The 15,352-nt window shown below is 35.2% G+C and overlaps 8 non-coding genes across 8 annotated transcripts; all 8 read left to right on the forward strand.

Annotated features, from left to right (window-relative positions):
- Window positions 1-2,221: 2,221 nt before the first annotated feature.
- TRNAP-AGG (transfer RNA proline (anticodon AGG)) lies at window positions 2,222-2,293 on the forward strand. The gene has a single exon. It is a non-coding gene; the product is annotated as a tRNA-Pro (tRNA).
- Window positions 2,294-3,320: 1,027 nt separating this feature from the next.
- On the forward strand, window positions 3,321-3,392 carry TRNAP-AGG (transfer RNA proline (anticodon AGG)). The gene has a single exon. It is a non-coding gene; the product is annotated as a tRNA-Pro (tRNA).
- Window positions 3,393-4,420: 1,028 nt separating this feature from the next.
- On the forward strand, window positions 4,421-4,492 carry TRNAP-AGG (transfer RNA proline (anticodon AGG)). The gene has a single exon. It is a non-coding gene; the product is annotated as a tRNA-Pro (tRNA).
- Window positions 4,493-6,618: 2,126 nt separating this feature from the next.
- On the forward strand, window positions 6,619-6,690 carry TRNAP-UGG (transfer RNA proline (anticodon UGG)). The gene has a single exon. It is a non-coding gene; the product is annotated as a tRNA-Pro (tRNA).
- Window positions 6,691-7,718: 1,028 nt separating this feature from the next.
- Window positions 7,719-7,790, forward strand: TRNAP-UGG (transfer RNA proline (anticodon UGG)). The gene has a single exon. It is a non-coding gene; the product is annotated as a tRNA-Pro (tRNA).
- A 1,028-nt stretch (window positions 7,791-8,818) lies between these two features.
- TRNAP-UGG (transfer RNA proline (anticodon UGG)) lies at window positions 8,819-8,890 on the forward strand. The gene has a single exon. It is a non-coding gene; the product is annotated as a tRNA-Pro (tRNA).
- A 3,229-nt stretch (window positions 8,891-12,119) lies between these two features.
- On the forward strand, window positions 12,120-12,191 carry TRNAP-UGG (transfer RNA proline (anticodon UGG)). The gene has a single exon. It is a non-coding gene; the product is annotated as a tRNA-Pro (tRNA).
- Window positions 12,192-13,219: 1,028 nt separating this feature from the next.
- TRNAP-UGG (transfer RNA proline (anticodon UGG)) lies at window positions 13,220-13,291 on the forward strand. The gene has a single exon. It is a non-coding gene; the product is annotated as a tRNA-Pro (tRNA).
- Window positions 13,292-15,352: the final 2,061 nt, after the last annotated feature.

Below are 15,352 nucleotides of genomic sequence, written 5' to 3' on the forward strand. Positions count from 1 at the left end.
AGTCTGGCAATTTTTTCCTAAAACCCAACTAATGTAATGGCTCGTTGGTCTAGGCGTATGATTCTCGCTTAGGGTGCGAGAGGTTCCGGGTTCAAATCCCGGACGAGCCCAAGCATTTGGTGTTTTTTCTTTTGAAACACGTAGCTTCGAACTGTGTTTAATATAGTCAGCAAAAATCACTTATAGCAAAACCCTTCAAGTGCTCCAAAGAGAAGATGTTGGCATGCCACCATCAATATATCTATTTCCTGGTGCTTCTGATATCACCTTTCAAAGCTAACATCTTATATTAATACTCGTTTAGCTTTTACTTAGAAATGTATGAGAGAAATCATAAAAAATGTGTCGTTTTCATTATCAACCATTTAAAATCAATGGTTTATCGTAAGTCATTAATGCAAGTCCTAACTGCTCAGATGACGCTTTTAAGACTGCAAAGTCTTTCTTAAGACTGCAAAATCTCTGTTAACAACAAACAAAGGGGAAAAAATATATGTTTTGACATACGGAATTCTATTTTTATTCATACTTAGACTTGTGCAAATATGTGATGGAGAGGGTAGGTTTGAATCAAATTCCTTCCAGTACACGCCTGAATGTATCGATGAATAAAACTGTAAAGGTAAATTCAAGGCAGTCGTTACGTTCGACTGTGGATTCAAGTTATGGAACCAGGCCAACCTCCTCAAACATTATTTTGCACAAGACTATTTATAATTAATTTCTCCTCTGCACAACTTTACTTTATTTTCAACATGGTGATAGCATGCAGAATATGAGAAAGAAAGTTAAATCCTTCATGTGCTTTTCCAACATATATTAGAACCACAAATTTCTCCTAAACCAACAAAGCCCTCATAAACAATTAAGAAATGAATGGACATTTTAAGTCTTCCCCAGCAATTTGACCAGAAGCAGACTCAACTTTGACAACAGTCAATATGATTTATCACCATCGTACATAAACCTCAACTGTTAATTCACCCATACAATGAAAATGATATTGGAAAAACAGATCCTATTGAGGAATTTTAAAATCCTCACTTCAAAACGAAAACTTTGTTTCTATTTTGAGAACACAAACGCTGTCTGGCGCGTTAGTCTGGCAATTTTTTCCTAAAACCCAACTAATGTAATGGCTCGTTGATTCTCGCGTAGGGTGCGAGAGGTCCCGGGTTCAAATCCCGGACGAGCCCAAGCATTTGGTGTTTTTTCTTTTGAAACACGTAGCTTTGAACTGTGTTTAATATAGTCAGCAAAAATCACTTATATCAAAACCCTTCAAGTGCTCCAAAGAGAAGATGTTGGCATGCCACCATCAATATATATATTTCCTGGTGCTTCTGATATCACCTTTCAAAGCTAACATCTTATATTAATACTCGTTTAGCTTTTACTTAGAAATGTATGAGAGAAATCATAAAAAATGTGTCGTTTTCATTATCAACCATTTAAAATCAATGGTTTATCGTAAGTCATTAATGCAAGTCCTAACTGCTCAGATGACGCTTTTAAGACTGCAAAGTCTTTCTTAAGACTGCAAAATCTTTGTTAACAACAAACAAAGGGGAAAAAATATATGTTTTGACATACGGAATTCTATTTTTATTCATACTTAGACTTGTGCAAATATGTGATGGAGAGGGTAGGTTTGAATCAAATTCCTTCCAGTACACGCCTGACTGTATCGAATAAAACTGTAAAGGTAAATTCAAGGCAGTCGTTACGTTCGACTGTGGATTCAAGTTATGGAACCAGGCCAACCTCCCCAAACATTATTTTGCACAAGACTATTTATAATTAATTTCTCCTCTGCACATCTTTACTTTATTTTCAACATGGTGATAGCATGCAGAATATGAGAAAGAAAGTTAAATCCTTCATGTGCTTTTCCAACATATATTAGAACCACAAATTTCTCCTAAACCAACAAAGCCCTCATAAACAATTAAGAAATGAATGGACATTTTAAGTCTTCCCCAGCAATTTGACCAGAAGCAGACTCAACTTTGACAACAGTCAATATGATTTATCACCATCGTACATAAACCTCAACTGTTAATTCACCCATACAATGAAAATGATATTGGAAAAACAGATCCTATTGAGGAATTTTAAAATCCTCACTTCAAAACGAAAACTTTGTTTCTATTTTGAGAACACAAACGCTGTCTGGCGCGTTAGTCTGGCAATTTTTTTCCTAAAACCCAACTAATGTAATGGCTCGTTGGTCTAGGGGTATGATTCTCGCTTAGGGTGCGAGAGGGCCCGGGTTCAAATCCCGGACGAGCCCAAGCATTTGGTGTTTTTCTTTTGAAACACGTAGCTTCGAACTGTGTTTAATATAGTCAGCAAAAATCACTTATAGCAAAACCCTTCAAGTGCTCCAAAGAGAAGATGTTGGCATGCCACCATCAATATATATATTTCCTGGTGCTTCTGATATCACCTTTCAAAGCTAACATCTTATATTAATACTCGTTTAGCTTTTACTTAGAAATGTATGAGAGAAATCATAAAAAATGTGTCGTTTTCATTATCAACCATTTAAAATCAATGGTTTATCGTAAGTCATTAATGCAAGTCCTAACTGCTCAGATGACGCTTTTAAGACTGCAAAGTCTTTCTTAAGACTGCAAAATCTTTGTTAACAACAAACAAAGGGGAAAAAATATATGTTTTGACATACGGAATTCTATTTTTATTCATACTTAGACTTGTGCAAATATGTGATGGAGAGGGTAGGTTTGAATCAAATTCCTTCCAGCACACGCCTGAATGTATCGATGAATAAAACTGTAAAGGTAAATTCAAGGCAGTCGTTACGTTCGACTGTGGATTCAAGTTATGGAACCAGGCCAACCTCCCGAAACATTATTTTGCACAAGACTATTTATAATTAATTTCTCCTCTGCACATCTTTACTTTATTTTCAACATGGTGATAGCATGCAGAATATGAGAAAGAAAGTTAAATCCTTCATGTGCTTTTCCAACATATATTAGAACCACAAATTTCTCCTAAACCAACAAAGCCCTCATAAACAATTAAGAAATGAATGGACATTTTAAGTCTTCCCCAGCAATTTGACCAGAAGCAGACTCAACTTTGACAACAGTCAATATGATTTATCACCATCGTACATAAACCTCAACTGTTAATTCACCCATACAATGAAAATGATATTGGAAAAACAGATCCTATTGAGGAATTTTAAAATCCTCACTTCAAAACGAAAACTTTGTTTCTATTTTGAGAACACAAACGCTGTCTGGCGCGTTAGTCTGGCAATTTTTTTCCTAAAACCCAACTAATGTAATGGCTCGTTGGTCTAGGGGTATGATTCTCGCTTAGGGTGCGAGAGGGCCCGGGTTCAAATCCCGGACGAGCCCAAGCATTTGGTGGTTTTTTTTTTGAAACACGTAGCTTCGAACTGTGTTTAATATAGTCAGCAAAAATCACTTATAGCAAAACCCTTCAAGTGCTCCAAAGAGAAGATGTTGGCATGCCACCATCAATATATATATTTCCTGGTGCTTCTGATATCACCTTTCAAAGCTAACATCTTATATTAATACTCGTTTAGCTTTTACTTAGAAATGTATGAGAGAAATCATAAAAAATGTGTCGTTTTCATTATCAACCATTTAAAATCAATGGTTTATCGTAAGTCATTAATGCAAGTCCTAACTGCTCAGATGACGCTTTTAAGACTGCAAAGTCTTTCTTAAGACTGCAAAATCTTTGTTAACAACAAACAAAGGGGAAAAAATATATGTTTTGACATACGGAATTCTATTTTTATTCATACTTAGACTTGTGCAAATATGTGATGGAGAGGGTAGGTTTGAATCAAATTCCTTCCAGTACACGCCTGAATGTATCGATGAATAAAACTGTAAAGGTAAATTCAAGGCAGTCGTTACGTTCGGCTGTGGATTCAAGTTATGGAACCAGGCCAACCTCCCCAAACATTATTTTGCACAAGACTATTTATAATTAATTTCTCCTCTGCACAACTTTACTTTATTTTCAACATGGTGATAGCATGCAAAATATGAGAAAGAAAGTTAAATCCTTCATGTGCTTTTCCAACATATATTAGAACCACAAATTTCTCCTAAACCAACAAAGCCCTCATAAACAATTAAGAAATGAATGGACATTTTAAGTCTTCCCCAGCAATTTGACCAGAAGCAGACTCAACTTTGACAACAGTCAATATGATTTATCACCATCGTATATAAACCTCAACTGTTAATTCACCCATACAATGAAAATGATATTGGAAAAACAGATCCTATTGAGGAATTTTAAAATCCTCACTTCAAAACGAAAACTTTGTTTCTATTTTGAGAACACAAACGCTGTCTGGCGCGTTAGTCTGGCAATTTTTTTCCTAAAACCCAACTAATGTAATGGCTCGTTGGTCTAGGGGTATGATTCTCGCTTAGGGTGCGAGAGGTCCCGGGTTCAAATCCCGGACGAGCCCAAGCATTTGGTGTTTTTCTTTTGAAACACGTAGCTTCGAACTGTGTTTAATATAGTCAGCAAAAATCACTTATAGCAAAACCCTTCAAGTGCTTCAAAGAGAAGATGTTGACATGCCACCATCAATATATATATTTCCTGGTGCTTCTGATATCACCTTTCAAAGCTAACATATTATATTAATACTCGTTTAGCTTTTACTTAGAAATGTATGAGAGAAATCATAAAAAATGTGTCGTTTTCATTATCAACCATTTAAAATCAATGGTTTATCGTAAGTCATTAATGCAAGTCCTAACTGCTCAGATGACGCTTTTAAGACTGCAAAGTCTTTCTTAAGACTGCAAAATCTTTGTTAACAACAAACAAAGGGGAAAAAATATATGTTTTGACATACGGAATTCTATTTTTATTCATACTTAGACTTGTGCAAATATGTGATGGAGAGGGTAGGTTTGAATCAAATTCCTTCCAGTACACGCCTGAATGTATCGATGAATAAAACTGTAAAGGTAAATTCAAGGCAGTCGTTACGTTCGGCTGTGGATTCAAGTTATGGAACCAGGCCAACCTCCCCAAACATTATTTTGCACAAGACTATTTATAATTAATTTCTCCTCTGCACAACTTTACTTTATTTTCAACATGGTGATAGCATGCAGAATATGAGAAAGAAAGTTAAATCCTTCATGTGCTTTTCCAACATATATTAGAACCACAAATTTCTCCTAAACCAACAAAGCCCTCATAAACAATTAAGAAATGAATGGACATTTTAAGTCTTCCCCAGCAATTTGACCAGAAGCAGACTCAACTTTGACAACAGTCAATATGATTTATCACCATCGTACATAAACCTCAACTGTTAATTCACCCATACAATGAAAATGATATTGGAAAAACAGATCCTATTGAGGAATTTTAAAATCCTCACTTCAAAACGAAAACTTTGTTTCTATTTTGAGAACACAAACGCTGTCTGGCGCTTTAGTCTGGCAATTTTTATCCTAAAACCCAACTAATGTAATGGCTCGTTGGTCTAGGGGTATGATTCTCGCTTAGGGTGTGAGACGTCCTGGGTTCAATCCCGGACGAGCCCAAGCGTTTGGTGTTTTTTCTTTTGAAACACGTAGCTTCGAACTGTGTTTAATATAGTCAGCAAAAATCACTTATAGCAAAACCCTTCAAGTGCTCCAAAGAGAAGATGTTGGCATGCCACCATCAATATATATATTTCCTGGTGCTTCTGATATCACCTTTCAAAGCTAACATCTTATATTAATACAAGTTTAGCTTTTACTTAGAATTGTATGAGAGAAATCATAAAAAATGTGTTGTTTTCATTATCAACCATTTAAAATCAATGGTTTATCGTAAGTCATTAATGCAAGTCCTAACTGCTCAGATGACGCTTTTAAGACTGCAAAGTCTTTCTTAAGCCTGCAAAATCTTTGTTAACAACAAACAAAGGGGAAAAAATATATGTTTTGCCATACGGAATTCTATTTTTATTCATACTTAGACATGTGCAAATATGTGTTGGAGAGGGTAGGTTTGAATCAAATTCCTTCCAGTACACGCCTGAATGTATCGATGAATAAAACTGTAAAGGTAAATTCAAGGCAGTCGTTACGTTCGGCTGTGGATTCAAGTTATGGAACCAGGCCAACCTCCCCAAACATTATTTTGCACAAGACTATTTATAATTAATTTCTCCTCTGCACATCTTTACTTTATTTTCAACATGGTGATAGCATGCAGAATATGAGAAAGAAAGTTAAATCCTTCATGTGCTTTTCCAACATATATTTGAACCACAAATTTCTCCTAAACCAACAAAGCCCTAATAAACAATTAAGAAATGAATGGACATTTTAAGTCTTCCCCAGCAATTTGACCAGAAACAGACTCAACTTTGACAACTGTCAATATGATTTAACACCATCGTACATAAACCTCAACTGTTAATTTACAAATACAATGAAAATGATATTGGAAAAACAGATCCTATTGAGGAAATTTAAAATCCTCACTTCAAAACGAAAACTTTGTTTCTATTTTGAGAACACAAACGCTGTCTGGCGCGTTAGTCTGGCAATTTTTTTCCTAAAACCCAGCTAATGTAATGGCTCGTTGGTCTAGGGGTATGATTCTCGCTTTGGGTGCGAGAGGTCCCGGGTTCAAATCCCGGACGAGCCCATGCAATTGGTGTTTTTATTTTGAAACACGTAGATTCCAACTGTGTTTAATATAGTCAGCAAAAATCATTTGTAGCAAAACCCTTCAAGTGCTCCACAGAGAAGATGTTGGCATGCCACCATCAATATATATATTTCCTGGTGCTTCTGATATCACCTTTCAAAGCTAACATCTTATATTAATACAAGTTTAGCTTTTACTTAGAATTGTATGAGAGAAATCATAAAAAAATGTGTTGTTTTCATTATCAACCATTTAAAATCAATGGTTTATCGTAAGTCATTAATGCAAGTCCTAACTGCTCAGATGACGCTTTTAAGACTGCAAAGTCTTTCTTAAGCCTGCAAAATCTTTGTTAACAACAAACAAAGGGGAAAAAATATATGTTTTGCCATACGGAATTCTATTTTTATTCATACTTAGACATGTGCAAATATGTGTTGGAGAGGGTAGGTTTGAATCAAATTCCTTCCAGTACACGCCTGAATGTATCGATGAATAAAACTGTAAAGGTAAATTCAAGGCAGTCGTTACGTTCGGCTGTGGATTCAAGTTATGGAACCAGGCCAACCTCCCCAAACATTATTTTGCACAAGACTATTTATAATTAATTTCTCCTCTGCACATCTTTACTTTATTTTCAACATGGTGATAGCATGCAGAATATGAGAAAGAAAGTTAAATCCTTCATGTGCTTTTCCAACATATATTTGAACCACAAATTTCTCCTAAACCAACAAAGCCCTAATAAACAATTAAGAAATGAATGGACATTTTAAGTCTTCCCCAGCAATTTGACCAGAAACAGACTCAACTTTGACAACTGTCAATATGATTTAACACCATCGTACATAAACCTCAACTGTTAATTTACACATACAATGAAAATGATATTGGAAAAACAGATCCTATTGAGGAAATTTAAAATCCTCACTTCAAAACGAAAACTTTGTTTCTATTTTGAGAACACAAACGCTGTCTGGCGCGTTAGTCTGGCAATTTTTTTCCTAAAACCCAGCTAATGTAATGGCTCGTTGGTCTAGGGGTATGATTCTCGCTTTGGGTGCGAGAGGTCCCGGGTTCAAATCCCGGACGAGCCCATGCAATTGGTGTTTTTATTTTGAAACACGTAGATTCCAACTGTGTTTAATATAGTCAGCAAAAATCATTTGTAGCAAAACCCTTCAAGTGCTCCACAGAGAAGATGTTGGCATGCCACCATCAATATATATATTTCCTGGTGCTTCTGATATCACCTTTCAAAGCTAACATCTTATATTAATACAAGTTTAGCTTTTACTTAGAATTGTATGAGAGAAATCATAAAAAATGTGTTGTTTTCATTATCAACCATTTAAAATCAATGGTTTATCGTAAGTCATTAATGCAAGTCCTAACTGCTCAGATGACGCTTTTAAGACTGCAAAGTCTTTCTTAAGACTGCAAAATCTTTGTTAACAACAAACAAAGGGGAAAAAAATATATGTTTTGACATACGGAATTCTATTTTTATTCATACTTAGACATGTGCAAATGTGTGTTGGAGAGGGTAGGTTTGAATCAAATTCCTTCCAGTACACGCCTGAATGTATCGATGAATAAAACTGTAAAGGTAAATTCAAGGCAGTCGTTACGTTCGGCTGTGGATTCAAGTTATGGAACCAGGCCAACCTCCCCAAACATTATTTTGCACAAGACTATTTATAATTAATTTCTCCTCTGCACATCTTTACTTTATTTTCAACATGGTGATAGCATGCAGAATATGAGAAAGAAAGTTAAATCCTTCATGTGCTTTTCCAACATATATTTGAACCACAAATTTCTCCTAAACCAACAAAGCCCTCATAAACAATTAAGAAATGAATGGACATTTTAAGTCTTCCCCAGCAATTTGACGAGAAACAGAATCAACTTTGACAACTGTCAATATGATTTAACACCATCGTACATAAACCTCAACTGTTAATTTACCCATACAATGAAAATGATATTGGAAAAACAGATCCTATTGAGGAAATTTAAAATCCTCACTTCAAAACGAAAACTTTGTTTCTATTTTGAGAACACAAATGCTGTCTGGCGCGTTAGTCTGGCAATTTTTTTCCTAAAACCCAACTAATGTAATGGCTCGTTGGTCTAGGGGTATGATTCTCGCTTTGGGTGCGAGAGGTCCCGGGTTCAAATCCCGGACGAGCCCAAGCAATTGGTGTCTTTCTTTTGAAACACGTAGCTTCCAACTGTGTTTAATATAGTCAGCAAAAATCATTTGTAGCAAAACCCTTCAAGTGCTCCACAGAGAAGATGTTGGCATGCCACCATCAATATATATATTTCCTGGTGCTTCTGATATCACCTTTCAAAGCTAACATCTTATATTAATACAAGTTTAGCTTTTACTTAGAATTGTATGAGAGAAATCATAAAAAAATGTATGGTTTTCATTATCAACCATTTAAAATCAATGGTTTATCGTAAGTCATTAATGCAAGTCCTAACTGCTCAGATGACGCTTTTAAGACTGCAAAGTCTTTCTTAAGACTGCAAAATCTTTGTTAACAACAAACAAAGGGGAAAAAAATATATGTTTTGACATACAGAATTCTATTTTTATTCATACTTAGACATGTGCAAATATGTGTTGGAGAGGGTAGGTTTGAATCAAATTCCTTCCAGTACACGCCTGAATGTATCGATGAATAAAACTGTAAAGGTAAATTCAAGGCAGTCGTTACGTTCGGCTGTGGATTCAAGTTATGGAACCAGGCCAACCTCCCCAAACATTATTTTGCACAAGACTATTTATAATTAATTTCTCCTCTGCACATCTTTACTTTATTTTCAACATGGTGATAGCATGCAGAATATGAGAAAGAAAGTTAAATCCTTCATGTGCTTTTCCAACATATATTTGAACCACAAATTTATCCTAAACCAACAAAGCCCTAATAAACAATTAAGAAATGAATGGACATTTTAAGTCTTCCCCAGCAATTTGACCAGAAACAGACTCAACTTTGACAACTGTCAATATGATTTAACACCATCGTACATAAACCTCAACTGTTAATTTACAAATACAATGAAAATGATATTGGAAAAACAGATCCTATTGAGGAAATTTAAAATCCTCACTTCAAAACGAAAACTTTGTTTCTATTTTGAGAACACAAACGCTGTCTGGCGCGTTAGTCTGGCAATTTTTTTCCTAAAACCCAGCTAATGTAATGGCTCGTTGGTCTAGGGGTATGATTCTCGCTTTGGGTGCGAGAGGTCCCGGTTTCAAATCCCGGACGAGCCCATGCAATTGGTGTTTTTATTTTGAAACACGTAGATTCCAACTGTGTTTAATATAGTCAGCAAAAATCATTTGTAGCAAAACCCTTCAAGTGCTCCACAGAGAAGATGTTGGCATGCCACCATCAATATATATATTTCCTGGTGCTTCTGATATCACCTTTCAAAGCTAACATCTTATATTAATACAAGTTTAGCTTTTACTTAGAATTGTATGAGAGAAATCATAAAAAAATGTGTTGTTTTCATTATCAACCATTTAAAATCAATGGTTTATCGTAAGTCATTAATGCAAGTCCTAACTGCTCAGATGACGCTTTTAAGACTGCAAAGTCTTTCTTAAGACTGCAAAATCTTTGTTAACAACAAACAAAGGGGAAAAAATATATGTTTTGCCATACGGAATTCTATTTTTATTCATACTTAGACATGTGCAAATATGTGTTGGAGAGGGTAGGTTTGAATCAAATTCCTTCCAGTACACGCCTGAATGTATCGATGAATAAAACTGTAAAGGTAAATTCAAGGCAGTCGTTACGTTCGGCTGTGGATTCAAGTTATGGAACCAGGCCAACCTCCCCAAACATTATTTTGCACAAGACTATTTATAATTAATTTCTCCTCTGCACATCTTTACTTTATTTTCAACATGGTGATAGCATGCAGAATATGAGAAAGAAAGTTAAATCCTTCATGTGCTTTTCCAACATATATTTGAACCACAAATTTATCCTAAACCAACAAAGCCCTAATAAACAATTAAGAAATGAATGGACATTTTAAGTCTTCCCCAGCAATTTGACCAGAAACAGACTCAACTTTGACAACTGTCAATATGATTTAACACCATCGTACATAAACCTCAACTGTTAATTTACAAATACAATGAAAATGATATTGGAAAAACAGATCCTATTGAGGAAATTTAAAATCCTCACTTCAAAACGAAAACTTTGTTTCTATTTTGAGAACACAAACGCTGTCTGGCGCGTTAGTCTGGCAATTTTTTTCCTAAAACCCAGCTAATGTAATGGCTCGTTGGTCTAGGGGTATGATTCTCGCTTTGGGTGCGAGAGGTCCCGGTTTCAAATCCCGGACGAGCCCATGCAATTGGTGTTTTTATTTTGAAACACGTAGATTCCAACTGTGTTTAATATAGTCAGCAAAAATCATTTGTAGCAAAACCCTTCAAGTGCTCCACAGAGAAGATGTTGGCATGCCACCATCAATATATATATTTCCTGGTGCTTCTGATATCACCTTTCAAAGCTAACATCTTATATTAATACAAGTTTAGCTTTTACTTAGAATTGAATGAGAGAAATCATAAAAAATGTGTTGTTTTCATTATCAACCATTTAAAATCAATGGTTTATCGTAAGTCATTAATGCAAGTCCTAACTGCTCAGATGACGCTTTTAAGACTGCAAAGTCTTTCTTAAGACTGCAAAATCTTTGTTAACAACAAACAAAGGGGAAAAAAATATATGTTTTGACATACGGAATTCTATTTTTATTCATACTTAGACATGTGCAAATATGTGTTGGAGAGGGTAGGTTTGAATCAAATTCCTTCCAGTACACGCCTGAATGTATCGATGAATAAAACTGTAAAGGTAAATTCAAGGCAGTCGTTACGTTCGGCTGTGGATTCAAGTTATGGAACCAGGCCAACCTCCCCAAACATTATTTTGCACAAGACTATTTATAATTAATTTCTCCTCTGCACATCTTTACTTTATTTTCAACATGGTGATAGCATGCAGAATATGAGAAAGAAAGTTAAATCCTTCATGTGCTTTTCCAACATATATTTGAACCACAAATTTCTCCTAAACCAACAAAGCCCTAATAAACAATTAAGAAATGAATGGACATTTTAAGTCTTCCCCAGCAATTTGACCAGAAACAGACTCAACTTTGACAACTGTCAATATGATTTAACACCATCGTACATAAACCTCAACTGTTAATTTACACATACAATGAAAATGATATTGGAAAAACAGATCCTATTGAGGAAATTTAAAATCCTCACTTCAAAACGAAAACTTTGTTTCTATTTTGAGAACACAAACGCTGTCTGGCGCGTTAGTCTGGCAATTTTTTTCCTAAAACCCAGCTAATGTAATGGCTCGTTGGTCTAGGGGTATGATTCTCGCTTTGGGTGCGAGAGGTCCCGGGTTCAAATCCCGGACGAGCCCATGCAATTGGTGTTTTTATTTTGAAACACGTAGATTCCAACTGTGTTTAATATAGTCAGCAAAAATCATTTGTAGCAAAACCCTTCAAGTGCTCCACAGAGAAGATGTTGGCATGCCACCATCAATATATATATTTCCTGGTGCTTCTGATATCACCTTTCAAAGCTAACATCTTATATTAATACAAGTTTAGCTTTTACTTAGAATTGTATGAGAGAAATCATAAAAAATGTGTTGTTTTCATTATCAACCATTTAAAATCAATGGTTTATCGTAAGTCATTAATGCAAGTCCTAACTGCTCAGATGACGCTTTTAAGACTGCAAAGTCTTTCTTAAGACTGCAAAATCTTTGTTAACAACAAACAAAGGGGAAAAAAATATATGTTTTGACATACGGAATTCTATTTTTATTCATACTTAGACATGTGCAAATGTGTGTTGGAGAGGGTAGGTTTGAATCAAATTCCTTCCAGTACACGCCTGAATGTATCGATGAATAAAACTGTAAAGGTAAATTCAAGGCAGTCGTTACGTTCGGCTGTGGATTCAAGTTATGGAACCAGGCCAACCTCCCCAAACATTATTTTGCACAAGACTATTTATAATTAATTTCTCCTCTGCACATCTTTACTTTATTTTCAACATGGTGATAGCATGCAGAATATGAGAAAGAAAGTTAAATCCTTCATGTGCTTTTCCAACATATATTTGAACCACAAATTTCTCCTAAACCAACAAAGCCCTCATAAACAATTAAGAAATGAATGGACATTTTAAGTCTTCCCCAGCAATTTGACGAGAAACAGAATCAACTTTGACAACTGTCAATATGATTTAACACCATCGTACATAAACCTCAACTGTTAATTTACCCATACAATGAAAATGATATTGGAAAAACAGATCCTATTGAGGAAATTTAAAATCCTCACTTCAAAACGAAAACTTTGTTTCTATTTTGAGAACACAAATGCTGTCTGGCGCGTTAGTCTGGCAATTTTTTTCCTAAAACCCAACTAATGTAATGGCTCGTTGGTCTAGGGGTATGATTCTCGCTTTGGGTGCGAGAGGTCCCGGGTTCAAATCCCGGACGAGCCCAAGCAATTGGTGTCTTTCTTTTGAAACACGTAGCTTCCAACTGTGTTTAATATAGTCAGCAAAAATCATTTGTAGCAAAACCCTTCAAGTGCTCCACAGAGAAGATGTTGGCATGCCACCATCAATATATATATTTCCTGGTGCTTCTGATATCACCTTTCAAAGCTAACATCTTATATTAATACAAGTTTAGCTTTTACTTAGAATTGTATGAGAGAAATCATAAAAAAATGTATGGTTTTCATTATCAACCATTTAAAATCAATGGTTTATCGTAAGTCATTAATGCAAGTCCTAACTGCTCAGATGACGCTTTTAAGACTGCAAAGTCTTTCTTAAGACTGCAAAATCTTTGTTAACAACAAACAAAGGGGAAAAAAATATATGTTTTGACATACAGAATTCTATTTTTATTCATACTTAGACATGTGCAAATATGTGTTGGAGAGGGTAGGTTTGAATCAAATTCCTTCCAGTACACGCCTGAATGTATCGATGAATAAAACTGTAAAGGTAAATTCAAGGCAGTCGTTACGTTCGGCTGTGGATTCAAGTTATGGAACCAGGCCAACCTCCCCAAACATTATTTTGCACAAGACTATTTATAATTAATTTCTCCTCTGCACATCTTTACTTTATTTTCAACATGGTGATAGCATGCAGAATATGAGAAAGAAAGTTAAATCCTTCATGTGCTTTTCCAACATATATTTGAACCACAAATTTATCCTAAACCAACAAAGCCCTAATAAACAATTAAGAAATGAATGGACATTTTAAGTCTTCCCCAGCAATTTGACCAGAAACAGACTCAACTTTGACAACTGTCAATATGATTTAACACCATCGTACATAAACCTCAACTGTTAATTTACAAATACAATGAAAATGATATTGGAAAAACAGATCCTATTGAGGAAATTTAAAATCCTCACTTCAAAACGAAAACTTTGTTTCTATTTTGAGAACACAAACGCTGTCTGGCGCGTTAGTCTGGCAATTTTTTTCCTAAAACCCAGCTAATGTAATGGCTCGTTGGTCTAGGGGTATGATTCTCGCTTTGGGTGCGAGAGGTCCCGGTTTCAAATCCCGGACGAGCCCATGCAATTGGTGTTTTTATTTTGAAACACGTAGATTCCAACTGTGTTTAATATAGTCAGCAAAAATCATTTGTAGCAAAACCCTTCAAGTGCTCCACAGAGAAGATGTTGGCATGCCACCATCAATATATATATTTCCTGGTGCTTCTGATATCACCTTTCAAAGCTAACATCTTATATTAATACAAGTTTAGCTTTTACTTAGAATTGTATGAGAGAAATCATAAAAAAATGTGTTGTTTTCATTATCAACCATTTAAAATCAATGGTTTATCGTAAGTCATTAATGCAAGTCCTAACTGCTCAGATGACGCTTTTAAGACTGCAAAGTCTTTCTTAAGACTGCAAAATCTTTGTTAACAACAAACAAAGGGGAAAAAATATATGTTTTGCCATACGGAATTCTATTTTTATTCATACTTAGACATGTGCAAATATGTGTTGGAGAGGGTAGGTTTGAATCAAATTCCTTCCAGTACACGCCTGAATGTATCGATGAATAAAACTGTAAAGGTAAATTCAAGGCAGTCGTTACGTTCGGCTGTGGATTCAAGTTATGGAACCAGGCCAACCTCCCCAAACATTATTTTGCACAAGACTATTTATAATTAATTTCTCCTCTGCACATCTTTACTTTATTTTCAACATGGTGATAGCATGCAGAATATGAGAAAGAAAGTTAAATCCTTCATGTGCTTTTCCAACATATATTTGAACCACAAATTTATCCTAAACCAACAAAGCCCTAATAAACAATTAAGAAATGAATGGACATTTTAAGTCTTCCCCAGCAATTTGACCAGAAACAGACTCAACTTTGACAACTGTCAATATGATTTAACACCATCGTACATAAACCTCAACTGTTAATTTACAAATACAATGAAAATGATATTGGAAAAACAGATCCTATTGAGGAAATTTAAAATCCTCACTTCAAAACGAAAACTTTGTTTCTATT

The sequence above is a fragment of the Pelobates fuscus genome, chromosome 6 (assembly GCF_036172605.1).
Source record: "Pelobates fuscus isolate aPelFus1 chromosome 6, aPelFus1.pri, whole genome shotgun sequence".
Lineage (NCBI taxonomy): Eukaryota > Metazoa > Chordata > Amphibia > Anura > Pelobatidae > Pelobates > Pelobates fuscus.